This window comes from Oncorhynchus mykiss, chromosome 17 (assembly GCF_013265735.2).
Source record: "Oncorhynchus mykiss isolate Arlee chromosome 17, USDA_OmykA_1.1, whole genome shotgun sequence".
In the NCBI taxonomy this organism is placed as follows: Eukaryota; Metazoa; Chordata; class Actinopteri; order Salmoniformes; family Salmonidae; genus Oncorhynchus; species Oncorhynchus mykiss.
In genome coordinates, this window is record NC_048581.1 from 12,254,866 (window position 1) to 12,264,656 (window position 9,791).

Consider the following 9,791-nt stretch of genomic DNA (forward strand, 5'->3'; position numbering starts at 1 on the left):
TCTGTCTGTCTGTCTGTCTGTCTGTCTGTCTGTCTCTCTCTCTCTCTCAATTCAATTCAATTCAATTCAAGGGCTTTATTGGCATGGGAAACATGTGTTAACATTGCCAAAGCAAGTGAGGTAGACAACATACAAAGTGAATATATGAAGTGAAAAACAACAAAAATTAACAGTAAACATTACACATACAGAGGTTTCAAAACAGTAAAGACATTACAAATGTCATATTATATATATATATACAGTGTTTTAACAATGTACAAATGGTTAAAGGACACAAGATAAAATAAATAAGCATAAATATGGGTTGTATTTACAATGGTGTGTGTTCTTCACTGGTTGCCCTTTTCTCGTGGCAACAGGTCACAAATCTTGCTGCTGTGATGGCACACTGTGGAATTTCACCCAGTAGATATGGGAGTTTTTCAAATTTGGATTTGTTTTCGAATTCTTTGTGGATCTGTGTAATCTGAGGGAAATATGTCTCTCTAATATGGTCATACATTGGGCAGGAGGTTAGGAAGTGCAGCTCAGTTTCCACCTCATTTTGTGGGCAGTGAGCACATAGCCTGTCTTCTCTTGTGAGCCATGTCTGCCTACGGCGGCCTTTCTCAATAGCAAGGCTATGCTCACTGAGTCTGTACATAGTCAAAGCTTTCCTTAATTTTGGGTCAGTCACAGTGGTCAGGTATTCTGCCGCTGTGTACTCTCTGTTTAGGGCCAAATAGCATTCTAGTTTGCTCTGTTTTTTTGTTAATTCTTTCCAATGTGTCAAGTAATTATCTTTTTGTTTTCTCATGATTTGGTTGGGTCTAATTGTGTTGTTGGTCCTGGGGCTCTTTAGGGTGTGTTTGTGTTTGTGAACAGAGCCCCAGGACCAGCTTGCTTAGGGGACTCTTCTCCAGGTTCATCTCTCTGTAGGTGATGGCTTTGTTATGGAAGGTTTGTGAATCACTTCCTTTTAGGTGGTTGTAGAATTTAACGGCTCTTTTCTGGATTTTGATAATTAGTGGGTATCGGCCTAATTCTGCTCTGCATGCATTATTTGGTGTCCTACATTGTACACGGAGGATATTTTTGCAGAATTCTGCGTGCAGAGTCTCAATTTGGTGTTTGTCCCATTTTGTGAAGTCTTGGTTGGTGAGCGGATCGCAGACCTCACAACCATAAAGGGCAATGGGCTCTATGACTGATTATCTCTCTCTCTCTCTCTCTCTCTCTCTCTCTCTCTCTCTCTCTCTCTCTCTCTCTCTCTCTCTCTCCAATTTAAGGGCTTTATTGGCATAGGAAACATATGTTAACATTGCCCAAGCAAGTGAAGTAGATAATAAACAAAAGTTAAATAAACAATCAAATTAACAGTCTCTCTTTCTTTCTCTCTGCATGTTGAGTATAGTAATGGTGGTGTAGGGGGTGGGTATCTTACACATCCTGATAATTTCTCTGTAGTGACCTCAGTGTCTCCAGGTCTATACTATATGTGCTGCAGAGTGAAACTGGTTCAAACCGGCCTGAGGTTAGACTTCTAAACCACCAGAGAACTCAGCTATCTGTGGTGACTGAAGTGTTGAAACTGTCAACTTCTCTGTTCTGAAGTTACCATGTTTGTTTCAGCAGAGGAGGAACACAATGTTGAGATGATGACAATATAGTTAAAGTATACATCAATATATTTTATAACTTTTTTCTGACATTTAATTGATCCAAATACAGTCTTTGTAAGTTATAAACTCAACAGATGAGTTTCTGAACAGAAGAAACATCCCTCCTCTACAACCCAACTCCCCCTTAATGAATGACGTCATCACTTAACAGACAAGCTACTGAGATCTCAGTAAACCAACAGAACGACCTCCACTTCGCCCCCTACAGAATGTTATCAGTACTGATGAATAAATCTACTATAATCTCCACCACCAGTCGTCTCTCTATTGATCCTGGGGGACGAGGTTACAGTCTAATAAACGACATGTTTCAACTCGGTCAATTCAGGAAGTGAAGTGACATTCCATTCATGGATTGAAAAGTCCACATGGAAAATGATGGTCATCAAGGATAAATTGAATTGCAATTCATTGTCTGTGTTGAAATGGAATTGAATTAAACAATTGTTTGTTTCAGCAGAGGAGGGACACATTGTTGAGATGATGACAATATAGTTTAAGTGTGTCACGGCTGTTGAAAGAACTGGACCAAGGTGCAGCGTGGTGAGCGTACATATTCCTGTTTATTTAGGATGACGCCGACAAAAACAATAAACAATACAAAAACAACCGTGAAGCTTAAGGCTATAGTGCCAACAAACAAAGACAACTTCCCACACAGAAAGGAGGGAAAAGGGCTACCTACGTATGGTTCCCAATCAGAGACAACGATAGACGAAGGTCCCTGGTTGAGAACCACACCTGGTCAAAATATAGAAACCCAAAATCATAGAAAACGAAACCTAGAATGCCCTTCCCAAATCACACCTTGACCAAACCAAATAGAGACATTAAAAGGCTCTCTACGTACAGGGTGACAAAGTACACATCAATATATTTTATTACATTGATCCATGTGTTTACAGTGATTGAGAAAGGATGGTGCAGAATTGATTTCCAAAAGTAGAAATGGTTACAAAGAATAACATTTTACTAACACTCTCCTGTCTCTGTGTCAATGTAATGGTGTCACCATTTCAGTTTGGGTCTGTTGTGTTGAGGGTTTGGGAGGTGGAGTCTTGGGTTGTTGTGTTGAGGGTTTGGTAGGTGGAGTCTTGGGTTGTTGTGTTGAGGGTTTGGTAGGTGGAGTCTTGGGTTGTTGTGTTGAGGGTTTGGTAGGTGGAGTCTTGGGTTGTTGTGTTGAGGGTTTGGTAGGTGGAGTCTTGGGTTGCTGTGTTGAGGGTTTGGTAGGTGGGGTCTTGGGTTGTTGTGTTGAGGGTTTGGTAGCTGGGGTCTTGGGTTGTTGTGTCTGGATTGGTGACTGGCCCTGTGGAACACACAACATATAAATCATGTGTGTGTGCACGTGCAGTGGTGTCGTAGTGTAGTAGAGGTGTAGTGGTGTAGTAGTGTAGTGCTGTAGTAGTGTTGTAGTGTAGTAGTGTAGTTGTGTCTTTGTGTAGTGTAGTAGTAGTGTAGTAGTGTAGTGGTGTAGTAGTGTAGTAGTGTAGTAGTGTAGTAGTGTAGTAGTGTAGTAGTGTAGTGGTGTAGTAGTGTAGTAGTGTACCGGTGTAGTGGTGTAGTAGTGTAGTGCTGTAGTAGTGTAGTAGTGTAGTAGTGTTGTAGTGTAGTAGTGTAGTTGTGTCGTTGTGTAGTGTAGTAGTGTAGTTGTGTCGTTGTGTCGTGTGGTAGTAGTGTAGTAGTGTAGTAGTGTAGTGGTGTAGTAGTGTAGTTGTGTCATTGTGTAGTGTAGTAGTGTAGTAGTGTAGTAGTATAGTAGTGTAGTAGTGCAGTAGTGTCATTGTGTAGTGTAGTAGTGTAGTAGTGTAGTAGTGTAGTAGTGTAGTAGTGTAGTTGTGTCATTGTGTAGTGTAGTAGTAGTGTAGCTGTGTAGTGGTGTAGTAGAGTAGTAGTGTAGTAGAGTAGTAGTGTAGTAGAGTAGTAGTGTAGTAGTGGTGTAGTGGTGTAGTAGAGTAGTGGTGTAGTAGAGTAGTAGTGTAGTAGTGGTGTAGCAGTGTAGTGGTGTAGTGGTGTAGTAGAGTAGTAGTGTAGTAGTGGTGTAGCAGTGTAGTGGTGTAATGGTGTAGTAGTGGTGTAGTGGTGTAGTAGAGTAGTAGTGTAGTAGTGTAGTAGTGTAGTGGTGTAGTGGTGTAGTAGAGTAGTAGTGTAGTAGTGGTGTAGCAGTGTAGTGGTGTAATGGTGTAGTAGTGGTGTAGTGGTGTAGTAGAGTAGTAGTGTAGTAGTGTAGTAGTGTAGTGGTGTAGTGGTGTAGTAGAGTAGTAGTGTAGTAGTGTAGTAGTGTAGTGGTGTAATGGTGTAGTAGTGGTGTAGTGGTGTAGTAGTGTAGTAGTGTAGTGGTGTAGTGGTGTAGTAGAGTAGTAGTGTAGTAGTGTAGTAGTGTAGTGGTGTAATGGTGTAGTAGTGGTGTAGTAGAGTAGTAGTGTAGTAGTGTAGTGGTGTAGTAGTGTAGTGGTGTAGTAGAGTAGTAGTGTAGTAGTGTAGTAGTGTAGTGGTGTAATGGTGTAGTAGTGGTGTAGTGGTGTAGTAGTGTAGTAGTGTAGTAGTGTAGTAGTGTAGTGGTGTAGTGGTGTAGTAGAGTAGTAGTGTAGTAGTGTAGTGGTGTAGTAGTGTAGTTGTGTCATTGTGTAGTGTAGTAGTGTAGTAGTGTAGTGGTGTAATGGTGTAGTAGTGGTGTAGTGGTGTAGTAGAGTAGTGGTGTAGTAGAGTAGTAGTGTAGTAGTTCCTGGAGCAGTGTGTGAACTCTCCCAAAATGTCCCAAACTTTCAGGCTAAAGAAAGAAAACCTCCATGAGAAACAATGACATGTTCTCTAAATGACCTAAAATGATCAGCCAGGTAAACCCATGTTTTACTCTGCTGGCCTAGATATTAGATACAGTAACATTTCCAGCATGAGTATCCAGGCCAACTCATCTGGACTTGGCTGAGTGTCAGCTTAGTTCTGCAGTGTGTAAACCACCATTGTGTTCTTGTGTTCCGAGTTCCTACAGTACCTCTTTTCCCACTACAGAGCCAAGCTGGACTGGGCTGGCCTGGTTAGTCATTCAACTGAAGCCTGGAACTGAACTGACAGTGAAAATGTGAAAATGATCAATCAGATCCAGCAGGGTGAAAAGGGGTTTAATGACAGTACTGCATAATATACTGTAGTCTAGTAAATTGCACTCTACCCCTTGTATTAGTGTTAAAAGGGGTTTAGTGACAGTACTGGTACTGCATAATATACTGTAGGCTAATAAACTGTACTCTACCCATTCTGTGAAACAAAACAAAACTAGAAAGTGCTGGATAGCAAGTTGGATAATGTTGATGTGAGTCGACCAAGAAATAGGTCACTGACAGCCTGTGTAATTGATGGAAAGACAACAAATGACTTTTGATTTCAACCAGGTTAAATAAGAGAACAGTCTAGGGTTGTAACAGTGATAAAGTTGTCTATCACCTGTTACAATCATGTTCAACAGAACCAGTTACAACTGAAGTATCTGACCATCAATAGATTCAAGAAAAAGCCATTTGTTTTTTAATAAATCCTGTTTGGGATAGGAGGCAGTATTTTCACGTCCAGATGAAAAGCGTGCCATAACTAAACTGCCTGCTACTAAGGCCCAGAAGCTAGGATATGCATATAATTGGTCGTTTTGGATAAAAAAAGTTTCTAAAACTGTTAAAATAATGTCTGTGAGTATAACAAAACTTATTTGGCAGGTGAAACGCCGAGGACAAACCATCCAGGGAAAATATTTTTTGAGGTGATTTCTGTGGCACTTGGTTGCAGTTCGTATTGCTTCCACTAGAAGTCAACAGTCTTTAGAAATTGGTTTATGTTTTCCTTTAGAGAAATGAAGAAGTACGGCTATTCAGAACGAGGGTCCAGCCGAGTGGACTATACTGTTTTGATGTGAGCTCCAGGTCACGCGCTTCACGTTGTTTTTATCCTTTATTGAACACAGTTTATCCCGTCTAAAATGTTATCGATTATTTACGTTTTAAAATACCTAAAGTTGGATTAGGAAAGTTGTTTGAAATGTTTGGACAGCGTTTACAGGTAACTTATTAGATATTTTGTAGTCATGCTGGGCGAGTTGGAACCGGTGTTTTTCTGAATCAAACGCGCCAAAAAATTGACATTTTGTATATATAACGACGGAATTAATCGAACAAAAGGACCATTTGTGATGTTCATGGGACATATTGGAGTGCCAACAGAAGAAGATCTTCAAAGGTAAGGCATGAATTATATCGTTATTTCTGAGTTTTGTGTCGCACCTGGCAGGTTGAAATGTGATTGTCATGTGTTTGTTTGATGTCCTCAGATAATTGCATGGTTTGCTTTCACCGCAAAGCCTTTTTGAAATCTGACACGGTTGCTAGATTAACAAGAAGTTAAGCTTTAATTTGGTGTATTGCACTTGTGAATGTATGGAAGTTAAAAAATAAAAATAAAAAATAAATTTCGCGCTCTGCAATTTCACCAATGCAATTTCTGCAATGTTTTCGGTGAACCTAGCCATAACAGGTTTTTTAACACAGCAGCCCCATATCTCAGGTGCAAAATTTTATTTTCTAATATTAAATTTTTCAGTCCATTATATTGATATTAGATCTACAAAACAGATGTGTGTTGACTGTGATGAGGCCACGGGAAAATAATACTGTCTGCTAGGCTCAACTAACTTACAAACTAGGCTGTATATGATGGCATTGTACTATTATGGTGTTTCTAAAAATGAATTAAAAGACACTGGAATAATTAATATTTTGTTTTAATTGTATTTAATTCTAAGTTTAAAAAGTGGTTTTATTTCATATTATACAGCCTAAAGGTTCAATTTAAAGTCTATATTGGTTGAATACAACAAGATGTTGTTGAAATGCTGAGTGCTCCTGCTGCCTACAGTGTGTCACAAATGCTTCACAAGGCTACAGCCTTGAAGTAATAATAGCTTAATATAATATTTTTAATTTCTTCTTAAACTACATGGCTGGTTTGTTCCTGAATGATTTGGAGTTATTATGTTGTTTAATAGCTAACGACAGGTTGTTGAAATGTTGAGAGCTTCTTAGATCGCCCTCTGATAAGGTGTATACCTCCACTCCACTACGTTGATACGTATCAGTGGGTATTAAGAAGTTAGTATACTCCACTACTTCTGAGATGGCCCTCTGATAAGGTGTATACCTCCACTCCACTACGTTGATACGTATCAGTGGGTATTAAGAAGTTAGTATACTCCACTACTTCTGAGATCGCCCTCTGATAAGGTGTATACCGATACTTTGATACATATTTGTGGGGATTAGAATTCATTTTACACAAAACAACAAACATACATACATCTGAGAGTTACTCACTTGATGATTTCCTGTTTCTCCTCCATTTGTAGATCAGTAGCAGAATGAGTCCCACCACCAACACAGTCAGACTCACACACACCATGATGACCACTGGAGTAACTGATAGGAACACAGACAGACAGACAGATAGATTTAAATATAGACAGACAGACATATTGTTAGATAGTGATCAGAGTAACCATAGCAACCTCAAGGGTGACATTACTTCCTGTTGGCCTCTATATCATCAGCATGACAACATGGCCATTAGTAGAAAACAACCTTACCAGCACTCGGACTCTGTCCTGCTCCGGGAGTGTCTGAGTGAGTGAGTGAGTGAGTGAGTGAGTGAGTGAGTGTCTGAGTGAGTGAGTGAGTGAGTGAGTGAGTGAGTGTCTGAGTGAGTGTCTGAGTGAGTGTCTGAGTGAGTGTCTGAGTGAGTGAGTGAGTGAGTGAGTGAGTGAGTGAGTGAGTGAGTGAGTGAGTGAGTGTATCTGAGTGAGTGAGTGAGTGAGTGAGTGAGTGAGTGAGTGAGTGAGTGTCTGAGTGAGTGTCTGAGTGAGTGTCTGAGTGAGTGAGTGAGTGAGTGAGTGAGTGAGTGAGTGAGTGAGATTTGTCCAATGCATGACCAGATATAGTTGATTCTGTCTATATTATGTGATAGCCTGATAACATTATATACGTAGCAGCATATTATAGTTGTCTGAAGGTGATAGAATGATAGAAGCGACAGGTCCATCATACCTGTTCTCTCTGAAGGATCAACACTGATTTTCATCCAGCATTACAGCATTTCATATCACAACATATTAATTGTAATGTCTAAGATGAGAGATTCATCATACCATCTCTTGATAGACGACCACTGACGTGGTTTGGGAGGGTTGAGGAGGTGTTTGGGGATGCTGTAGAGAGGTTTGGAAGAGTTGTGGAGACATGGCGTCGGGAGGTGACAGTTGAGGTTTTAGAAGTGGGAGGAGCTGTGAGTCAATAGAAAGTACAGATAAACACCAATACTGAAACAACTTCATGTCAGGAAATAAGTCAGGAAGTGAATTACTAGATAACAATTCATCTGGAGTGTTATCTTACCATCTGTAACTGTGAGATTCACCTCTTGGAATGTGTCCTTTATAGTTCGTTCCACTCCACACCAGTAGGTCCCTGAGTCTGACTTCATCAGGTTCTTGATGGTCACATAGAAGACTCCATCTCTGTTGTCTTCTATACTGTATCTACCTTGAGATACAGTCTTGCTCCTCTTAGTTTCAACCAGAATGTCTCTACCAGAACATGTCCCCTTGCAGAAGTATTTGTTGTTGTTCCCTGTCAAAGTGAATGAGCAGCCGAACACGACTTGTCCTCCCACCACATCCTTCACATTAATGCCAGCTGACTCCACAACACACAGAGCTGTCAAACAGAAACACACAGTACAATCACAACTGATGGCCTGTGAGATATACTTTAACCCTGCTCAAATCTAACATTAACCCTGCTCAAATCTAACATTAACCCTGCTCAAATATAACTTTAACCCTGCTCAAATCTAACTTTAATCCTGCTCAAATCTAACTTTAATCCTGCTCAAATTTAACATTAACCCTGCTCAAATCTAACATTAACCCTGCTCAAATCTAACTTTAACTCTGCTCAAATCTAACTTTAACCCTGCTCAAATCTAACTTTAACTCTTTAACTCTAACAAATCTAACCCTGCTCAAATGTAACTTTAACCCTGCTCAAACCTGAGTTTAACCCTGCTCAAACCTGAGTTTAACCCTGCTCAAACCTGACTTTAACCCTGCTCAAACTTGACTTTAACCCTGCTCAAACCTGACTTTAACCCTGCTCAAACCTGATTTTAACCCTACTCAAACCTGACTTTAACCCTGCTCAAACCTGACTTTAACCCTGCTCAAACCTGAGTTTAACCCTGCTCAAACCTGACTTTAACCCTGCTCAAACCTGAGTTTAACCCTGCTCAAACCTGAGTTTAACCCTGCTCAAACCTGAGTTTAACCCTGCTCAAACCTGAGTTTAACCCTGCTCAAACCTGACTTTAACCCTGCTCAAACCTGAGTTTAACCCTGCTCAAACCTGGCTTTAACCCTGCTCAAACCCATGTAAAAGACCAACGTATCAAAACCTGACCTGACTTTAACCCTGCTCAAACCTGAGTTTAACCCTGCTCAAACCTGACTTTAACCCTGCTCAAACCTGAGTTTAACCCTGCTCAAACCTGGCTTTAACCCTGCTCAAACCCATGTAAAAGACCAACGTATCAAACATTTTAAGTTCAGTGCTAACCCTAACCCTAACCCTATCATAAGGCACATGTGGAAAAAAAACTCAGAACTGTAAAACATTCTGGTTCCTTATAAACAAAAACATATCTTATTCCATATGTACTATATGATCCAGACAGACAGACAGACAGAACTCACCTGAGAGGAGAAAGCAGGAGACAACATGGAGTATCTTCATTCTGGACAGTAACTCCTCAGTTACTATACTGGTAAAGTTACTTTACTACCACAGTTACTATACTGTTAAAGTTACTTTACCACCACAGTTACTATACTGTTAAAGTTACTTTACTATCACAGTTACTATACTGTTAAAGTTATTTTACTATACTACCTGCTAGCCCAGTTCCACAACAGAGTCTCTGTCAGCTACACACTTGACAGCAGGGTGTTTCTGAAACGCTCTCTCTTCCTTAATTGAAAGCTCCTCCCTCATCTGACACCCCACCCCTCTCCTCTGTCTCTCTCTTTCTCTTTATCTC

At 40.3% G+C, this 9,791-nt stretch overlaps 1 long non-coding RNA gene across 1 annotated transcript; it reads right to left on the reverse strand.

Annotated features, from left to right (window-relative positions):
• Nucleotides 1-2,828: 2,828 nt before the first annotated feature.
• Nucleotides 2,829-8,679, reverse strand: LOC118940282. The gene is made up of 3 exons (XR_005036819.1): nt 7,846-8,679; nt 7,019-7,120; nt 2,829-2,970 (listed from the first exon to the last, which is right to left on the reverse strand). It is a non-coding gene; the product is annotated as an uncharacterized LOC118940282 (long non-coding RNA).
• Nucleotides 8,680-9,791: the final 1,112 nt, after the last annotated feature.